Raw genomic sequence first — 21957 nt, forward strand, 5'->3', positions numbered from 1 at the left:
AAGGATGATTGTTGTTCAGTATCTACAAGTGCTAATGAAGCTATCTTCATCTATACTTTGGCTGCACCATGATCAATAGGTCAACAATTACAGTTGATATGGAAATGAACTTTTTCACATATGACACTAAGGAATGGCACTGAATTTGAGAAAACAGACTTTCTGTGCCTTCCCATTTGCATCAATCTCTTGGCTTGGCCTTGAGTAAATCCATGTGATGTCTGAGTAGAGAACAATGCCTGGATTTAAGATGGATTGCAGCAACACAATCCTCATACCAGCCTGCTCCTCTTGCCACTGACATACAAACACGGGAAAAAGCAGGTTTAAGCTTATGCTGATATTAGACAAATGAGTAACACAGCAGCTACCTCTACTACCCAACCCCTCTCGGGTCATTGTGTGGTTTTACCCTTGACTCATAATCCCCACACTCGTGTTAACATGGAGATCACTTGGAGTGGGCTTTACAGTTGGCTCCCCTAAATGAACCCCAGCACTCCTGCTGTGTGAACACGTGGAGTTTCTGACAGAGGTAGAAAATACACAAGACCCCTCAAAGTTGCTATTGTGTGGCATGAAGCATGCAATAAATGCAACATGAGGTAGACACTGTAAGCCAACTTAGACTGTGAACCAAAATGTTCTCAGATGTCCATGTGGAGAGCAATGATAACTAATTAACTAATTTTCATAATTATAACCCAGAGAGACTGAAAAATTCTGAACTACTCTCCAGATCTTCAAACTAGGGTAGTACACAGTATAGATTTAGATGGTGAGACTTAACATATATGAACTCTTTGAAAACTCATATTCCACTACATAATAGAAATATTTGATCAATTATAATTCTGAGTGGTTACAGTATGCAAATAAATTTCTAAGTAGGAAAGAATTGAATGATCTATGATTCTTCATACAGGGAAAACAAGATGAAATTTACAGAACTCCCTACATTTATTTCTGGAGATAGAGACATCCAATCACAATTACATAAGTGCACTGGAGACATTTATGGGAAAGAAACATGTTGTCATATAAAACATTTTTATACTTTGAGAAGGTCTTTTCCAAGCTCTCCCTTGGTCATTACTTTAAACATAGATAAACTAGTAAAGAATTGACTACTGTATTAATTCATCCATGCCAGACACTTTCCTGGAAATTCACCTGTATGTAGCTCCATCTCCTTTTATCCTAACCCAGAGGTCAGATCTCAGTCCATACAACCTGACTCAAAATTATAAATAAATACTTTGGGCCAAGCATATTCTCTGACTGGAGAGTCCTTGAACGAACAAATTGTGAGCAAGTCAGCCACTTAACAGTGAGAAATGCAATTGTAGGCAATGATTTAGAGAGCAATGGAAGTTGGCTGGGAAGTCAGATTGGACCACATTCAAGCGAGAGGTGAGGGAGTGGAAGCAATGAGCAGGCAGACACTCTCACAGTGGGGTTATAAATTTATTTTAACTACAATTCCACTATACAGAGAAAATACAGCTTCTTTATTTGATTTATAATTGCTTTGATCTTTTTCATGGGCCCACACCTGCCTAGGTAGCAAAAGGAACAAAATAAAGCAAAATGCCTTAGCCCAAATCTTACTTTGCAGCAATATTTTTGACATTCTGTTAGGTATTACATACCCTGTTCATTTTAGAATTTCATTTCTTTCCCTTCTGTATTTTAACATGGCATATAGGACTACGGAGCAAGTCCAGTGTGAATTGTGGCTTTGAGGGAAGGGAGACCTAGAAGCCATGCAGTATCCTTTGTCCTCTGTAGTCTCCACAGGCTTGACCTTGAACTCCTGGTAAAGGCTGGCCCTGCCAGCACTCACAACTGCAATGGGTGGCTGCTGTCAGTTGATGTGGCTCCTTGCAGTTTGGACAGTGGCTGGTGGCCCTCTTTGGCTCATGTGGCCTCACTCCATTTCAGCAATACTAATGTCCCCTCCTAGAGGGCTGTGATTCCCACTCACCTGCCACAGCATCAAAACACCCTTGATAGGAAAGACACCTTCACGAACCGTGTTTCCTCTGTGTTGAATCCACATCATCAGAGCGCCAGAAGTAAGCCAGAAAACCAAAAACGTCAGGAAATTCCTCTGCCCCACCACACAGCACCACTAGGTTTACTTTGATGAAGTTGTCACTGAAAGCTGTAGGGGGTGACATGGGAACTGGTTGCCTTGTAAAGTCCCAGTCGTGAAGTAAACACCTCATGTCACATAAGTCCCCCAATTTCCTGGACGTTCCTAAAGCTGCCTTCCGCCCTTGAAATTTGTCCTTGAGGTGGTAGAGGGAGATAAGAGAACGAGAATCTGATCCTTTCCATCTCTGCCTCTCTTTTGTGCTTCAGACTAGAGAAGGGGGGTGTTCCTTCTCACTTGCACACCATCATCCTCCTACCAGCACCAGCTAAGCTTTGTGCCTTAGCAATAAGAGGCAGATAGGGTGTCAGCTCCGTGCCCAGGAGGAATCCTATGATCTGATTCATTTGAGTTAGTTCCTAAAATCCTAAAACGCATTTAGAAAACCCTCCCTCTCATCCAAGCCTGTTTTCAAACCCATTATTTGTTCATAGGACATGGGTTTTCATGGCTTAGCTTCGGAGCTGGAAAGCAAAAGAGAATATGATTTGAGAAGGAAAAGAGAATACTACTTTAAGATTCACAAAATATTATCCTCACAACACTGTGGAGCATACAAATATATTTATGGAGGGTGAGGGAGTTGATCAGCAGTGAGAGAACCACAATGCAGAAGTTCAGAGTGTGGTTCAGGATCTGAACAGTGGGGAAACATACAGGCATCTTCCTAGAGTCATTTGGGTTTAAGGAGACTCTCCAGTTACCATCTCCTGAGATCTCTTCATTACTTTGTTAGATTTTCTAGAGTTCCCATGCTTGTGTATAAATCTTTACTTTTTTATTTAACTGCCCTTCCATTCCTTATAGCCAACATATCTGACTGAACATGTGTTCATTTGATGTTCATATCCTGCAACATATATATTGTGCACATATCTGTCACTCAATTTTATTTGCTGTAAATGTCTTTTTTAAAAGATTTGTTTGTTTTGGTTTATTTATTTGAGAGGAAGAGAGAGAGAGAGAGAGAGAGAGAGAGCGCCAAAGAGAGATCTTCCATCCATGGGTTCACTCCCCAAATGCCCACAACCGCCAGGGCTGACCCAGGCCAAAGCCAGAAGCCAGGAACTCCATCTGGGTGGCAGTGGCCCAGGTACTTGAGCCATCATCTGCTGCCTGCTAGCAGCAAGCTGATAGCTGGATTGGAAGCACAGGAACAGGGTCTGGAACCAGCACCGCCATATGGAATGCAGGTGCCCCAAGCAGCAACTTAACGTGCTGCACCACAATGCCTGCCCTGTAAGTATCTTTCTAATCTGTCCCTCAATCTGCGCTGACCCTGTAGTCTTAATGAAACTCTGCCTTTACCACATCCTCTCCTGCTCAGAGGTTTATACATCGAGCTCCTCTCTCCTCCCCATCATCAAGCTGGATTTGCTTCAGTGCAGTTTTCAGGTTCTGCCCAGTTAGTTGAACCTAATTTCCAACTAGACTCACCACTCATCTACTCTGGCCAGGCTGTCATGGCCTTGAACAGGAACCCCATTCTGTCCTGCTCCCACATTGTATGCCTGGCCCAAAATGCTATCTGGGCCCTTCCTCAGCTCATCCAAATCCAAATCATTTTTCCAAGCTCATTCCAAATCTAACTTATTTTCACTGAACTGTTTCATCGGAATGTAAGTGACTCTAGATTATACCACACTACGCGGAAGCTTCATTATATTCCATCTTTGAACAGTAGATAATATCATAGCTAGTATTTATTGAACTAAGCCTGTGATGGGCATAACTCATGTGATCTTCATCTTTGTGAAGTGGGCACATGATGTGCACACTGGAGACCAAAAACTATGCCTATCCCACGGCTACACAGCTGGTATATGGATGCAGCCCTATCCATGCTGAGGGGTGAGGCTCTGGAGGGGCTACATGTACAGTGTCTACGGCCTCCTGCCTCCAGGGAGCTGCTGCTTCTAACGTCCTGGGTCTTCAGCTTGTCTCCCTACCTGGACAGTAAATTTCTCTACCAGAAAGATCAGGACTTCTAAGTGAGCATATCATAGATCCTATCTCTCATACTGGGCTTTCTGTGCAATCATCATTTTTACAGGTGTTGAGCCACATGGTCTCAGACTCTTCAGGGCTTCTATGTGGCATCTCCCCCACCTCCACTACCTCCTCCCATGAATGCTCTGGAAGCCCCTAGCAGGGCAAAGTGCCAACCACCAAAAGGGAGTAGGTATCTGGATGCCTTCCTGCAGACTCTGCCCACCTGGCAGGCTTGACTTGCGATGTCATGGGACCCTGGCCACCTGCTGATGCCCTTTTGCAAGGCCAGGGCTATGCAACGTTCCTAAATCCACCCTCCAGACACAAAAGCGTTCGCAAACAGGATTGTAGCCTGCAGGAAGCATTCCCAGACTGGTTCCCCAAGGACAGGCTCTTTGTCCAGTGTTGAAAGGAGACCCCTAAGATCTCTCATTGAATGCCCCACAGCTCTGTGATTTATTTGAAGAGAAACCAGCTGCCCCAGGGAGGGGAGAGGAACGTGCAGTTGTGAACAGATTTTGAACATGAGAGCTTATTCCTTCAAAGGGGATTTTCCCAAGGGGGTTTCCTTCCTGCTGGTAAATGGGAAGCCACAAGCATTTGGTACTGTGTGAAGCTGTGCTGAGATGAGGCTTGAAGATTGTCCATATTCGGCTCCTGTCTGGGCAGAGCATGCATGCGTGCGTGGGAGCTTCACAGGCTGAGCCCTGGCAGAAAAGGCTGGGCAGGGCCAGCTTTGTAGTGCGAGGACTTTGGGTGGAAATCCCTCACTTCCTCCAGAGCCTTCCTCCCTACGGACGGTGGGTGCCTCCCTTCCTCTCAGGGCAGCACAGCACCCCCCTACCTCTCTCTCTTTGCTTCTCTCCTTCGCCCACTGCCCTTCTTGGGAAGAGGAAGAACACAAAATGCCTTCCTACTGGGTCTTCCCAATTCCTCTGAGCACCAGCTCCCAGACACAGCAAGGTTTTCCTGCAGAGACTGCGAACGACTGGGTCAGAGATTACATGACAAGATCATTGACACACCCCCTTAAAAGCCCTGTTCTTGGTCTGCCCACAGCTGCCTCTTAGGAAACCTAACCAAAACACCATGAAATCCTGTTTGATCTCAGCCCTTATTCACTGCTAATCCCACAGGATAGGAAAGTGGAGTTGTTTCAAGATGAGGGAAGGGCGGGTTTTGTGATTGTGACAAACATCAGACATTTCCCCTTCCAGACAGGGGATGTTCTGGGTTACGGGAGGCACTCAGGAAAAGAAGGGGTTGTTAGTTCCCGGCCTGCTTATGTCTTTAATTGTCAACTCTTCCTGCCTGCAGAGGATTGAGAAGAAAGAATTGCAGAGGCCTAATGCAGTCGGGGCAGCCAGGACAGGAAGGCTGCTCCACAGAGAGCAATTAACTCTTTCCCTGCAAGTGAGGAGCTTGTTTCTGTACCTGGCCCACCTGTGCCTGGACCAGGCCCCTTGTTTGCAGAGAATAAAAGGAAGCAACATCCCTTGACCCCCCCTTCCAACTCATCAGAGATGTGTGGATGAACTCTGATGTAAGGAAAATGTGATTTCTAGAAATCCAGACTTGTAAAATTAGGATTAAGTCAAGAATTAGATGGGCTTCCTGTTTTCCTTGAGAAACATAAAAAAAAAAAAAAAAAAAAAAAAAAAAAAACTTAAAATGGTGTCTCCCATGCATGCCAGGGCATTTGAAATACCATCTGATTCTAAGAATTTGGTGTTCAAATTCTTGGGAATTGGAGCATATTGAGTTTTTACAGAAGGTGCTCTTTATTGTATCTCCTTGCATTTATTTCCAAGGTGGGAGTTGGGTAAGAAAAATTCTCCAGATAGAAAAAGATCCTCTCATTAACTGACCACTTTTATAATTAGTTCCCATTTAGTTATAATTTCTCACATATGCTTGGGTCTAGTCTCACACATGGCATCAAGATCTTTGTGGAACACTCCCATGAGATCAATAATACAATGCAAATCAAATGCAAATTGATTGCAACAAAGTGCAATTGCATATCCTGCAAAAGATGCAGGCTTTCACCCGAGTTGGATGAGGACATGATTTGAGCTTCAAAAGAGAGCAATTTGAATATCAGAGAAGTAAATGAGGCCCTTGGGAAGCAGAGTGAAGTCCTTTAATATTTTGGCCAAATATGACCTTTTCAATGTCTGTGACAAAAGTCAAATTAAAATTTAGTCAGCAAAGTTAAGCCAAAAAACACTTGCTCCATTTTCTGATTTTAAATATTAGCAAATGGTGATTGCATTTATAATATTCTAGTAAATGTAAGACAGGCATTTTGTATTCTTTTCATTTTTTAACAACAAAATTCAAACAATGTTTTTTATTTGCTTATTATTTATAGCTCTTGTTTATATTCCTGCTGAACTATGGTCATCTTAAATTTTATTTGTTGCATTCTTTATTTATTTGAACATTAAGTCTTTGACTATAATATAAATGAAAATATGGTATATTAAAATTTAAAAAGGACAGAAGGAAGGTAGAGGGAGGGAGGAAGGAGGAAGGTATTATTATATTCTTGGAATTTTTAAAAAAGATTTATTTATTTATTTGAAATACAGCGTTACACAGCGAGAGAAGGAGAGAGAGAGAGAGAGAGAGAGAGAGAGAGAGGTTTTCCCTGCACTGGTTCACTTTCCAACTGGCTGCAATGGTTGGAACTGTGCTGATCTGAAGCCAGGAGTCTAGAGCTTCTTCTTGGTCTCCCAACTGGGTGCAAGGGCCCAAAGACCTGGGCCATCTTCTATTGCTTTCCCAGGCCATAGCAGAGAGCTGGATTGGAAGTGGAGCAGCCGGGACTCGAACCAGAGCCCATATGGGATGCCAGCATTGCATGCGGCGGCCTTAATCCCTATGCCACAGCACTGGCCTCTGGAATTTTATCTATGAACTACATTCAATCGCTTCTCTTTATATTAATATCACATTAACATAAGAATTGAGTAAAAATAACATTTACTGTGAGATTTTGCTTTTTTAAGATGATTTCTCTTAATTTTTAACCTTTGTGATCCTTGGATAACGACAACCATCCATGGCACTTCATCATTTCACATAAATTATTTCATTTAATACTCACAGCCACCCTGTTAGACTGAGTAAATGTTAGCACCATTTTGCAGGTAAGAATATTGAGATCCTGGGAGGCGATTTGAAAAGCTCTATGAAGTTAGCAAATTTTAACTCCAATTACACATGCAATGCAGGTGTTCTTATTTTGTAAATAAGAAAACTGTGTCTCTAGGTGACTTAGTGACTAATCCTTGGCCACAAGGCTAGTAATAATCATATTCCAACCCAGACTTCTGACCTCTAGCTCAGGACCAAGCATACTGTCTCTACTAGATGTCCTTATAGATAAAAACAGCAAAGTATGATGTAACCAATGTTTTGGATACCAGAAATATCAAAGGGAACCCTAGCATATTCAGGAGGCAGCGTTTCCACTTCCATTTGGAGGAAGAGAAGGATAATCATTGTTAAAGTACATGTCGAATTCATTTTAGATTTAGCTAAATTGGCCCTTCAGCCATGAAGGCTATATTCTTCTACTTCAGTGATCCATTTGCCAAAAGCACAACAGTGGTTAGAGACTTGGTAAATACAAACAGAGATAAAATTAAAAAGACACTCAGATGCTGAAAACCCAAATTTAATCCAACAGGTTTAAGCCTAGTGCAGCAAGGCATATGTTGTATCTGTTTTATTTAATGGATTTCTATTTCTGGCTTCTTTTTCACTTCCTGCTTTGATAATGCTAGATGTATGTATGAAAACTGAGATATTTATCCAGGAATTGATACTTCACTACTGATGAGTTGATACAAACAATATAACTAGGGCCATTATAATGTTAAGTGAGTTTTGAACAAATAGAGTTCGAAATCCAATTATCTTTCCATGGAAAGCTTTTGTGTGGAGTCATTGTTAAATAAAGGAGGGACGCCAGTGGGAGAGTTAGAACAGCAATTGCTTCTGCCTGCAAAAGCACATTGGAGAATTTCATCCTGCATATACATTAATCCGTTCATAATAGCCTCCCCCCTGCGGTCAACTCACAAAGATCATTTTTTAACTCTTGCTTTGCTTCTGGTTACAGATGGCTTTTCTTTTGGACACAGAGCAGAGATCTGAGAGCATATGTCTTGGGAAAGAATAAAAAGATGACTTTTCACACTGGCAAATGGCTTAAGACTAACTTCCAGAAAAAATACCCAGGACCCTACCTTGGCACCTTAGTCTAGGCCCCTAAGAGCTCACCAGAGACAAGGGAAACAGAAACCTTGCAGTTGTTCCAGTTCAGCTGGCATTGGGTTGACCTTAGATCAGTGTCTTTCAAACAAATAGGTACATGAATCAGATTGATATCTGGTTAACTGCAGATTCTGATCAATGGAATTGGAGTGGGAGCTGAGATTCTGCAAGTCCAAAAAGGTAGCAGGTGATGTCTATTCTTTGGGTCCATGGAACTTGAATTGCAAGAACCTGTACTGACTTACACCTTTCCTGGGACGCTGAATCTCCCACATAACTCTCAGAAGCACCCATTGAATTTGCAGTTGAGAGGGAGCTAAGAGTCCCTCTGGGCTTTGAAAATCACTATCACCAGCTATGGCACCGGCGGGAAGGTAGTTAGCCTGTGAGAGCTTTGTTTCTCTTAAATGTTTGCTGATGACAATTAAATGTTATACAACTCACTAGAGCACCTGATATTCAGCATTTGCTTCATGAATATCAAAGCCATCTGGCTTTCTTGCTTCATTTTAGAGATATATGGAGAAGTCATTTTGAGGCACAGAAACCTGCACAATGTGATGTGGCTTGCAGTGCCATAAACACTCTACTAGCTTCTAGTCAAAAGCTCTTTGCACCACCCATGATTCTGCTGCTTAGAGCCATTACTAGCTGAGATTGCTGAACCCAGCCTACACGCAGGCCCCTTGTCTGCACCAACCTCTGAGACTCATAGAGAAACTGTGGCTTAAACCACACACCCAAATATTTCTGCTACAACCAATCCTGACAATTCAAGCCTTCTGCTGTTAATTATGAAGATTACCCAGATAATTGATTTAATTGGGAACAGAGTGTATCTCAGGGTAACCAGCCAAAATGCATTAGATCTCCCTCAGTGTAATGTACAGATCCCTGAGGCTCTCAAAGGGAAAAGGATTTCTTCCCTGGGGAAAATTACAGATGCCCCAGTGGAACCTGTGCTATGGCCTATGCATAACTGTTGTCTTGGTGACCTGGTCCACAGGGATGAAAGTAAATCTGGTACCAGTGTTGGACGTAGGTAGCCCTCTCTTCTTCCCTGACATTTTTATACTAACCTTCAATAAAGTTTTCAATGTCCACACTTGACAGTGATGTCTTTGGGAGGTCAGAAAGCAGAGAAAGAAAAAATTCTCTCCCAATGTGGTTTTGCAAATGGGCATTAGCCACAGGCGGTTCCAGCTCAAGGGTGAAGAGTAGCATAAACTTTTTCCTTTCTCTGCAGTAAAAGGATGAAATGACTTCTTTCCACAGCAGTGCTGAGATATGAATAACTCAACTGGAAAAAAATATTAGCTGTCTGTCTACTGTTGCTGCATAATACAAAATATATATCATTCCAGCATCTGCCCAGTGAAAAATTACAAAAACACTAGCGAACGCATGCTGCAAAGTATTTTCATTTGGTTAGACTCATTATTGATGCAATCAAAATAGAGTGATTGATCTGGATCTTTGAAGCCCACTGTTTTGGTACTGCTTATTCTAAAGACACAACACTCCAAACTTCACGTCATTTAAACCTCTATGGAATTTTTTTCTGTTTCCATATATATTGAAGCCGTGTTGAAAATCTGGTAGGTTGAGAACCCAGGGGAGAGAAGCCACCTGAACAAAATTCCCAAAGTTTGAGTTATTGATATGAATGCTAAATTCTGTGTTCCTGACATCTTCAAATGAGGGCAATCAAAAATAAGTTGGTTCTGGAAGTTGGTGATAGGATTTGGAGCCTTTGCCTTCTAGGTGACTACTGATATTCTGATCAGGGCTCAATTGAAAAAATGACAAAACAGAAATATTTCTAGCCCTTGTGGATCCTTTCTTGGATGCTTTAGCTTCTGTCAAAATCTCATGAGCCTACCCCATAAACCAAAACTATCCAAGAAGAAGCTTTACATGCTTTGGCAATGTTCATCATTTGATAAGGTCAAATATTTTCTCATACCCTATATGAGTTCAATTCTATCCATCAAAATACATCAAAGCCCTAACTCTCAGCACCTCAGAATGTGACGTTGATACAGAAGTAGAATCATTGCAGATGTAATGAAGAAGAGGTCATGCTAGAGTAGAATGGCCCATAACTCAATATAATGTTGTCATTATAAAAAGATGGGCATGTGAAGACAGATATACACAGAGAACATCATGTGAAAATGGATGGTGAGATTGAAGTGATGCATCCGCAAGCCAAAGAATGCTGGGGATTGCTGACCATCCCCAGAAAGTAGGAGAGAGGCATGGCCCAGATTCTCCCTCAGGACCCTTGGAAGGAGCCAATCCTGTTGATATTTTGATTTTTGGACTTCCAGCCATCAGTACAACAAGAGTATTAAATGTTTTTTGTTAAGCAACTCATTTTGTGATAGTTCCTCCCAATAGTCCTAAACAAATATGTCCCCCTTATAAGGATTGTTACATTTCAGTCTTTGGGTCAAGGTAAAGCCTGGTTGGCCCTCTGGAATAAGAATGAATGAAATCAATGAGCTTGTAAATAGGAAAGTTTCCCAGCCTGTGTAGACTTTGGATCTAGTCAGTGTTTTCTTGGAGATGCATCACTTTCTTTTAAAGAACGTACATAAGACCTTGAGGTCTTCTTGCCTGTCTGATACCTGTCAGTGTGAAGCAGAACACATTTGGAAATGTGAAATTTTGACTGCATGCTCTTCAACTGTTCACCATTCCTTGATTCATTCAATGAATATTTATCTTCTGCCCATGGGGACAGGAAACTGACGTGTTGAGAACTTTAAAGTTACTGGTCTTATCTTCATTTGCCTTTCCATAAACATTTATATTCACAGCATCAGTGTCACAATCCATAGTTGATTGATTTTGAAGCTATGTGTTTCCTTCAACCTTACTTTCTCCAGCTCACAAAGAGATAAGCGTTAGCAAAATTTCTGCTCAGGGTCTTTTATGTAAAATGGCACCACAGACTGTAGTTTTTACTGGAATAGCTTTCACCTTGCTTGGCACACAATGGACCAGCACTGTAGACTGGTGATGAATGCAATTGTTAAGAGCTCTGTATGGAGGTCAATTTCAATACCACACCTGGTCTCAGTGGGGTTTTGTGATGGGACCCATTAAAGATGTTTCTACCCAGCACGTAGGGGTCCAGTGGTGGTGCTTGAGCTGAGTATTTCCTATCCTTGTTCTTCACGTTCCAGTAGAAAGACTAAGTTCATCCCTTGAAAGGAAAATGACAAAGCAGAAAATGTCATTTAATAACAGAATTATGACATTATAAGTTTTGCAAAGTAGCTTAAGAAACTCAGTAAGTACTTTTGATAGCCCTTTTCTGATGATGATGTGACTACTTTAATAGGCTAAAGTAATGAAGCTGTGTCTTATTTTTAAATGACCACTTCTACTTCCCACGTCTGTAAGCCTGGTTTCATTTAAGGATTGGATTCAAGCCCCTTCTACAGCCCATGTTGGAACAGCAACAGCCATGTCAAGTGTGTAGTAACTTTTGGCCAACTATTTGACACAGTTTCTGTATCTGAGAACATGGTAGTATAGGCTCGAGGTGAAAATAAACTTCCTAGACATCCCCTTTTCAAGGAGGTGGGAAGGATAATGGCTATTTGTCAGAGGAAATCAGTTGCAACACCACATTTGAACAACTGCTGCCAACATGAAGTAAAAACATCTCTGGACCAGTCAATACGTTCCTTAAAGAATTACATGCTTGTTATTCCAAAGTGTTTCGATGTTGCTATGGATTTGTTCTGAGAAGAGGAGCGCCATGGGGGCAAGAGGCGCTGAGTCACCACACAGACACCGGGAGTTGGGTGAAAGCAGGCTAGAGGTGAGCAGCTCGCAGACTTGTTTATTTCAGTTGGCACAGCAGCTTATATACTGAGGCAGCCAATCTGGCTAAGGGGCGGTTTATGCCCTAACCAATCACTGCCTGTTGCCAGGCAGGCTCCTTTGACAGGTGGGTTCCAAAGCCACTCCTGAATAATTGACGTTCACTTGCCAGTGGCCATCTTGGCATGGCCTTCTCATTCTACCACATTTCACAGTTCAGCAGATCAGTCTGAGGATCCACTGCACCCTCTTGGCTGTAGGAAACCTATAACATTCCATAGCAATGCTGGGTAGCCTCTGATTGGCCAATCTAGACCACACCCCCATGCTTGTGGTACTACAATGTGGCACGCTACTGATAACCTGTCAATACCCTGTAAGATGGAGTTAACTTCCTCCAACTGGAACCAGCACAATAGAGATGGGACAGTTTGCTGATCAATGACTGTGAGTCCCAGAGCCCACTTTTAGGTCCTGATGCCCTTAAATGCATGCCCCCATCTCCCTATATCTCTACATATCCTGTGTAATTTGTACCACTGCACCTGAAACAAGTTGTCTATTAATAAACTCTGGTAAAACAAAGAGGTTATAGCAAGGAGAAGAGCTCTTCCTCACACCTCTGCCTCATCTCTTCCATAACCCCATTGATGCCAGGCAGGAAATGGGGCCCCAATTCACATGACAGTGTCTCTGGGGCTTCTGATTTGCACAACTTTTGGTGTGAGGCCACCTTAGTATAGAATTCAGTTGCCCAGGCTGGACTGATAGAGCCTGCACTTTCCAGAATGAAAAGTGGAAGAAGAATGCTATGGATGCTTTAGATAAGCTGCTACATAGATAAGGCCACATCTGGATGATGCCCTGTGGCAGAGGCAGAGATATAATGAACTACTATCTTCTTTGAACATCACCATGCATTTTTAGCCTAGATATAGAGGATAGATTTCCCGGAAGTCTCTGCCACATGGGAAATTTCGGTCCTTCTCTGGAAGGAATTGGGCTTTTATTTCTCCCTCCTTCTCTCCTCTTTGGGATCTCCTCCATCCAAGACACCTCGTCCATCATAGCCCCTCTGAGATCCTTGAATGCTAAGCTGACTTGAAAAAGAGCACACAGTCTATTACAAAGCAAGACTGTGCACACGTCTTAGAACTTACTGACACCTGCTGGACAGTTCCCTTCTCTAGGAAAAGCATCTGAGCAGAAGCCTTTGCTATGCTGTGAGACTGATGAAGCCTGGACATTTGCATCTACACTGGAATAGGAATGGTGTCCTTTCCTGGCCCTGCTCTGTGTGGTGTCTGCCCAATGAAACATCCTCCACACAGAGAATAGACTTGAGAATTCCCAGTCAGCTTCAACGACGAAGACCTTGACAGTCAAAATGCTTGCAGCAACACCAGCAGAGCGGCTCAAGGTTGGAAGACAGGAGAATTAATGATCATGGTCAAATTCCTAGGTGCTTATGCTTCCCACTTGGAGAGACTGAACGTAAAGCTGGGCTTATAAAGCACCCATATCAAAGTGTGGCACTTATCCTGGGCCCTGGATCACCAAAGCCAGGAGAGGGCACATGCTGGGTCTGCGCTGGCCCAGGGCGAATCCTGAATGAAGTAAAAGTGGGCCTGAGTACTCCCTGCTCTCAAGTGAAAAGAAAATGCGGTTATCTTTGGCTGCCTCCTCTGACTGCTGATGCTTTCAGGGCAATGCACTTATCTGAACAGTTTGAAATGAGCGATAGAGAAATTAATTGCATCTTGGCGAAATTGCATTTTTAAAGAGAACCTCAGGGTGACATTTTTGCAAAACTCCAGTGAATCCATCCAAATGGTAGCATTTTAAATCTTACTGCGGACTAATGTGGAAACTACCTGGAAGGGAGGGCTTCTGGGTCCCTTCAAATTATAGCATGCAGGGCAATGGTCTGCAGGCAGATTGAGTACAGAACAAGTTGGGTGACGCCATCTTGCCCAAGGAAGTGCCCTGCATGGAAATCAAGGACTAGAGCACCCACTCCCCTGCTGCTCTAGGTGCCCCTGCCCCTCTCCTGGAAAGTGGAGCTGTGCAGCTGTGTGGATGCTGTCTGGCCCACTGGAGGAGCTGTTCCGGAGAAGCCACGGTCAGCACTTCCTTTCTGAATCATCCATTCATCTGGGGTCAGTGGAGCAGCCCTGAGCCTCACCCCAGTTCCCCTCCCAGGAGGTCATTCAAAAGCAGGAAGAGGGAGAACAGGTGAGTGCGTGGGCACCACCAGCCACTTGCTGCAAGAGCCTTCTTGGAGAGACCTGGGCCCCTAACTATACAGACATAGATTACCCAGGCCAACCTCAGAAACCAGACACTCTCATCTGAGGCAGCAAATACAACCCCCAAACGCCCTGCCTTGTGGGTACTCCTCCCTTCTGCAAAGTGCTTCAGGCCAGATTTAAGGAGAACTCTGGAATTTGAGTTCTAATAGCTGGGTGTTGCCTCCACTTGCTATTCTGAGTGACCTCTGGTCTCCTGGGGATAATTATACAGCAGGCTTTGAAGGTTAAGGGATGGGGGCTGGCTGATACCAGAAAATACCAAAAAGAATGCACTATTTCCCTTAACAGCATGTTAGGGCCAGAGCCTGCAGCGATGAAGGAGGTCAGGAGAATACCATGTTATTTATTTCCTACCCTAACATTTGGCTTCTCTGAGGCCCTGCACAAAGAAACCCACAGAGCCTGTAGAGAATGAAGGGCACTTTTAGCAACACAAAAGCCAGTAGAGGGTTTACTCCAAAATCCTCCAACCCAAGGCTTTCCAGTGATGGTTAATCTTTTCTATGAGCCCTTTCCCCCAAAGCTATTCTGAGCATACTCACTCTTACTATTCTGTCCTGAGCATGCTCACTGTTGCAGCACAATCCTCTGCTCCCAGCATTCCTTATAGCTCCACGAGCAGCTCTTGAATCTCTGTCACCACCCATGTCAAGCCCAGCTGTGCCGCGGCCCCTCCCCATGTCCCACCTCCAGACCTTCCTCTCCTCCCCTCTTTCTGTGTCATGAATCTCCTTAGGTTGTGGCTTACATTGTTTACCTCTTTTCTTAGAAAATCAATGTTTTGCTCAGCCAAAGCATTCAAATTTTAAGGAAAATCCAAGTATTCTTTCTTAGACTTCCAGTCCTCTGGAAGACAGCCAGCTCCCTGAAGGTAGCAGCTTTGGCATGCACTTATCTGTGTCACCAGTTCAAACACAGGGCGTTGCACCACAGGTTAGCCCTTGGAGGAGTCCTCCATATGGCTGCACTGTAAGCTGTGCACCCAGCTTCTCCATGAACATTGCAGGTGACAGGATGCTGGTGACTTCATCCCAGCACACTGCGATATTGACTAGCTCTAAATTGTATGAAGCTCCTGTTTCCACTAAGCCCAAACCAGCGATCTCTGATCCCAGTTCTACATTATGGGCAGCTGCTGCCTCTCAGTTTTTAAATTTTCTCCAGAAAATAGACTCTCCCCTCTTTGGCTTGTTCTTCTTTGAGGGTGGTTTAGAGAACGTGGACCACAGTGGCATGTGTCACCTGTGAACGTTCTGGCTTCCAACATCTCTCTCAGATGGCGGTGACCAGAATTGAAGGCAACATTGCTGTAGGAAGATATTGGTCCCAATGATGCACACAAAAAGGGGAGGAGACCCTTGAAGGAAGCTTCTTGGAGATTGTTGTTACAAGCAAGAGTACTGTTGGACTCCAACTATCTTTGCTTAAAACAAAAGGAAAATGCTTTTCAGAAGAAGAAAGCTACAGTTTTACTCAATCATGGGATTCCTGTTTGAAAGAAAACCACCATGTAGAAATTGGAGTTACCCGAATTGTGGCAGGTGTGGAATCTACTTTCTCACTTAATCTCCCAAACTTCTCATGGAATACTGTGGTTTGAGTGAGTTCTACAACGAAGTCCACAGAACGGGTTGGCCAGTTCTTTTTAAGGGTCACCAACCAAAGAGACATATATAGTAAGTTGAAGAGTGAAGAAAACCAAAGCCATAACTTCCCAAACCCTCACTGCCCACCTCTACGGCTCCTCGCTAGAAAAGAGCTGGGGCAGCCACACGCCCACAGCAGTCCTGGAGCTGTCCCCTCGCTGCCTCTCTCACCTGTCCCAGGCCTGCTTCCAGTGGTAGAATTTAAAGTGATGGGAGCATTTCAGGGTATAAATATTCCCTAAAGAAAGTGGAATTTGGAATGACCCAGAATATGAGAAGCTTCCTGAGAACTTGGAGAACATCTAGATGTATGCATGTATCTGGTTTTGTATCTAAGTCTCTCTCCCTTCTGGGAAAGAACTTGGAGGGAAAGAAGCCTTGCATTATAGGTAAAGAGGTCCCAGTTTGCACCTGTCTGCTGGAGTAACTATTAATAGTGCCTTTTGTTATTCCCCAAAGCATCCCAGCTTGGACAATAACTTATATAGGCCCTATATAATGAGGAGTGAGTGCACTATGTGCTGAAGTTCTGTGGCCTCATCAAGGCATTCAACATATCGGTGTGAGACTAATATCTACGTGGCAGCCAGAAGAAACTCAATGTCTCAGTATTTGGAAATTAAAGCGCTGCAGCTAATTATCTACAGTGATGTTAAAATGTCAAAGATTCCGGAAATTTGACTACTACTCAACACAACATCTGCTTCAAAGGAAACACCATTTCTTAAAGAAATCATTAGTTTTTAAAAATCTAATTACAAGAAATTCCGTTGAGAACTGCTGCTTTGATCTGAGAAAGCACAGTTAGTTGATTATTAGTTTAGTCTATTTAGGTTAATGTACCTAAACTTTTGGAGGTAAATTGTCTTTGTTGCTTGCATTCTAAAGTTGAACCTTTCAGACACACAATGGTGTCTCAAAGCTTCTGATCGACTCTCTTGCAAATCAGTGTGTTGCATGGAACAAGAGAAGTGTGAACAGGGAGAGTGGCCACACAGAGTTCTGGGTTGATGAGGTTTGGTGCACAATCCCAACTGCAGGATGAGCCTGCCAGTCTGCATTGCTCTCCTCTGCTTGGGCTGACTTCCTGATGATACTGACTGCCATGGGGAGACCCCATGAGAGAGAATGGATGCCTCCATCCATGCCCACCCTCATTCTGCAATCACTCTGAGCGCCAGCCCCCCCTACCTTGTGGGTTAGAAATTTCATTCTCAAACATGAAGTTCACGGGGCAGGCATTCAGCACAGCAGTTAAACCTCGGTGCTTAGGACTCCAACATCCCATCTCAGAATGCCTGGGTTTGAGTCCCACTTCCACTTTGCTTTCCAGCTTCCTGCTAACCTGCAGCCTGGGAGACAGCAGGTGATTGGTACCTGCCACCCATGTGGGAGATCTAATGGAATTCCTGGCTCCTGGTTTTGACCTGGTACAGCCCCAGCTCTTCTGGGAGTTTGGTGAATAAACCAAGGGATTGCAGATCTCTCTCTCACTCTCTCTCATCTTTCCCTCTCCCTCTGTGTGTGTATGTGTATCACACTACCTATCAAATAAATAAATCAAAATTTAAATAGAAAACCTAAAAAAAAAGAAAACCTATGAGGTTCACCACACAAGGCTAAAAAAACACATCAGAAAGTTGCCTCTATTTAGTGAGACAGTTGTGTGCAGTTTTTATGGTACAGAAATCCTGGTAAGAATGTAATCAATACTGGCTAATTAGCATCATCATTTTATATAGAGAGGGTTGCTTCTGATGTGTGCCTTTCTTCATTCCCAGCTCTAAGACTTGACCAAGTGAGTGTAAGTCAATTGAGCACAATCAGTGAGACACAAACCCCAAAGATAAGGCATTTATTACACTCAGTGTGGGATTATGGTTTTAATTTAGAGGGTCATTGACTGCACTGCTTGCTTTTCCATGAGCAGCTGTATTTTACATTGAAGGTGGTCCAGCCTTCTCCTAACAGTTGGCAAGGGCTGAACTCTGTCTCTGTCCAGCGTGGGGCTGCTTCTAACCAGGCAACCACCAACAATGCAGTGGGGCAAAGGTCTTGCCCAGGGGACCTCCTATGAAGCATCCCCTCTCCTCAGCCATATCAGCTCCACAGAAAAGGTTCTGGTGGGACCTGGACCTAGACAGACCCTTGTTCTTGCAGAGGGAGCATCAGCCCTGCTCTCTGCCTGAGCCCTCATCTGGTTTTGCCTGCAGTGAGCTGGACTGAACTGAGAACAGCCACAAGATGCCTGCCCTCCAAACCACTAGGACCTGGAGGCCTTGGCCCTGGCCCTTTTCCCATGAGAGCTGGAAGTACCCATGCTAAAAACCCAAGGATTGACATCTCCAAATACTGTTCTGTGAGAAAGAGAAAAGAGGCAGGCAGAAAAACATCTCGGGAATCTCTGCTACACTCTGCCGTGAAGCAGGGTCCCTCGGGTCTCCTGTCAGTCTCCTTGACAAGAGCTTTCCCCAGTGCACCTGTCCTGTCCTGACAAAACATGATGAGAGAAACAAGGGTGCGTGGAGGAGGGGTTGCCTCGGCAGGGCAGCCTGTAATGCCTTCCACCACCCTCCCTGTCCTGCAGCCCTTCTGCCTCCTTCAACGCTGTCTTCCTGCCTCCCAGGGGTGGTTCTTCCAGGGAAGCTGAAATGAGAGGGTAGGAAGAGAGGCCCACTTCCCATGTGCCCTCAGGAAGTGAGGCTGTGGTTCTATGCTTGCACATTGCCTTCTTGCCCACACGCATTGTTCCCATGTTCAAACCAGTCAAATATATTGAGTGTGAGGCTTCTGCCAGGGAGTAAGTGTAGAAAGTGACCAGCAGCGCTGTCCCCTGCACTCTCTGCTGGTCTCAGGCCTTTGCTGCCTCTTGCAGCCTCTCCCTGTGGAATGATGCCCTTGGCCTCACCATGAACCCTAACCACTGGCTGCTCTACCCTGGAGGTACAGGCCCACAGGGACCTTGCCAAGGCAAGCAGCTCAGCACGGAGGTGTGGGAGCTGTGCTGCTTGGCTTGAAGCTGTGCTGTGGTGAATCCTCAAGGCCTGGCCCCACTCTGCTCTCAGCCCACTTTGCTCCTTCACCCAACGCTGCCCTCCTGGCTTGCTGCTGGCCTCACTGCTCGGGGCAGTTAGGGTGATGTCTGCAAAGCACGTGACATAGCTAGGAGGAGAGGCTTGGTCCCACAGCAGCCCAGCCACAGCGCTGCTGTTGGTTTTGGTCCACAGTGGCCCTGGTATTCTGTCTATCCTTAGCTTCCTCCACCCTCATTTTCTTTCATTTTCTGATCCTGACTACAGACCAGTGAAAAGGACTTTTTACCAGATGTTGCCTTTTTTATTTTTTAATGACCAAAGTGCACCTGCCAGTTCTCCACAAAGTCAACTCTTTAGAATGCTTTTGAGATACTTTCCTTGAGTGACATTTTTCATTTTGGAAGGTCTGTGACCTTTTCTCAGACAGATTTTTATCTTTTTTCTGGGATCTAATGTGGAAATCTCACTAAACTCTTCCATCTACAACAAGTAAGTATTTGATTGAAATGTGTTTGAAAGCTCTCCTGTTAATCTATTTCTTCTTGCATCCTTTTAAAATTAATGTACACTATTAAAAATAATGACTTAGTGAAAATAAATCAAATTGATGCAGAAGGTCGCCACCTTGTGGCCACTGGAGAAATTGCCACTTTGTTCCAAATACTAATTACAAATTTCATGACTTTCATATTGTCCTTTCTTGTGTAGTTCACATTCAGATCCTGCTCATTAACAGGTGAAAATGTGTAGACTTAGTGGAAGTTTGATGAAAGGAAGCTATTCTAACCCGCCTGTTCTAGTTGAAAGTAACCTTTTTTGCTCCGTAACCTAAGTTTTGGTCAGGAGCAGAGAAGCTCCCGAGCAGTCCAGGTCTCTACCTTACTACATTTTCTTATTCCTATATTTTTAAAAAAATTCCCTCAATACACACCTGAATCAGCATTCCTCAAAACAACATTGAAAGTGCAGGTTTGGGGGACAGATGTTTGGCACAACGGTGAAGTCGCTGCTTGGGACGCCCACATCCCACATCACTCAAGGCCCGGCCCCACTGCTTCCCATCATGCTTACTGCTAATGCACACCCTGGGAAGTGGCAGGTGATGCCTCAAGGACATGGGTCCTTGCTACCCACATAGAAAATCCGATGGAGTTCTACACTCCTGGCTTCAGCCTGGCCAGCCCTAGCTGTTACAGGCATTTAGGGGAGTGAAGTAGTGGATGGAAGATCTCTCTCCATATGTCTCTGTCTCTCTGTCTTTCAAATAAAATGAAAGTAAATAATTTTTTAAAAACCTTTTAAAAGACTTGATAAATGGAATGTCTCAGGGTGAATCCTAGAATTTCCATTTTTAACAATTTCACAGTAATTTTAAAAATTTCTTCAATAATAATTTTCTACATTATAATTTAACAATTTTCTACACAGTAAAGTTCTAATGACTTCATTTTAGGCCACCCAGAAGAGAAATGAGGCGGAGTCCAGATACATTAGATAGATTTGACCTAAGCAGTCTGGGAGGTAGGGGCTGCAGAGCTGAGGGTAGGGGCTGCAGAGCTGAAGAGAGCCCAAAAGACCAAAGCAGTGATTCTCAGAAGCCCCTACCAACCTGAATGTTTGCTGCTTGAACAAGGGAGATTCCATAAAAGACACAGTGACCTGTCTATGCACTCAGCTAGAGCCCCCAAACAACAAGTCATCATCTACCAAGAGTGACAGCTTCTGCAGAGAGCCTCTCTCTACAGGAAGATGCGAAAGGCAATGAGAGAGGGGAGGCTCTTGGGCAAGCTATGCTATGCTCCTAGCCCTGCCTCCCACTGCACAAAGTCCACAGCCTGTAATTATGGGCTGTGTCATGGTCAGGCTGACCTGCTGGCCAACTGTGTTGAATTGGGGTGATCACCAGCTTCAAATGTCCTCAGTGTGGACAGAAGCAACTGGATGCCCACTTCCCAGGTTCTGCCCAGCTCTAACATTCTGTGATGGTGCCATTTTGAGCTTTCAGAAGGAGAAGAGGCTCTTCATCAGAAGTGATCTTGGGTGTCCTTTATTGGGGGCTTAGCAGTAAGATTTTGCTGCTTGCAATAATTAATTCTAATGGAGCATCACAATGAAAGATGAGATTCTCTGTCAATATGGAAATAACAAACTTAGGCAATCTCAACTCTGTGCTTGGGAGTAAAACAACACTTGGATGAGAGTCTAACTAATCCCTGTGGCCAGCAATCCCACAGCCTCATCCCACCCTGCTTACCCCACCTTCACTATTCAAAGATTTCATCTGCCCATGCCCACCCCTCACCCCACCCAGGCCTCTGGACCCGCTTTCTACTGCAAGACTCATTTTGAAAGGGCTCAGGTACCTACAAGAGGTTGTCTGGATGGAGATCCCACCTGGATCATCCTGCCTAGCCGCTCAAGCTCACCGCCACCAGATGTCACCCCTCTGTGACTCCATCATTCCCTATGCACTCCCAGCTTCATTCTCAGTGTTTGACATTGTAACCTTCTGGGTTTACACCTGTAGCCTGAGATGTAAGACCTAAGTATGTAACATATTGGGTACTCAATAAATATTTCCTTGAATAAATGATACTAGGAATAGAAAAATGAATGAATTAAAGAATGAAGAGGGTATGGACTGACTGTTGTACAGAACCTCTGCACAGAAGCCTAGATAAGGAGAG

The sequence above is a fragment of the Oryctolagus cuniculus genome, chromosome 3 (assembly GCF_964237555.1).
Source record: "Oryctolagus cuniculus chromosome 3, mOryCun1.1, whole genome shotgun sequence".
In the NCBI taxonomy this organism is placed as follows: domain Eukaryota; kingdom Metazoa; phylum Chordata; class Mammalia; order Lagomorpha; family Leporidae; genus Oryctolagus; species Oryctolagus cuniculus.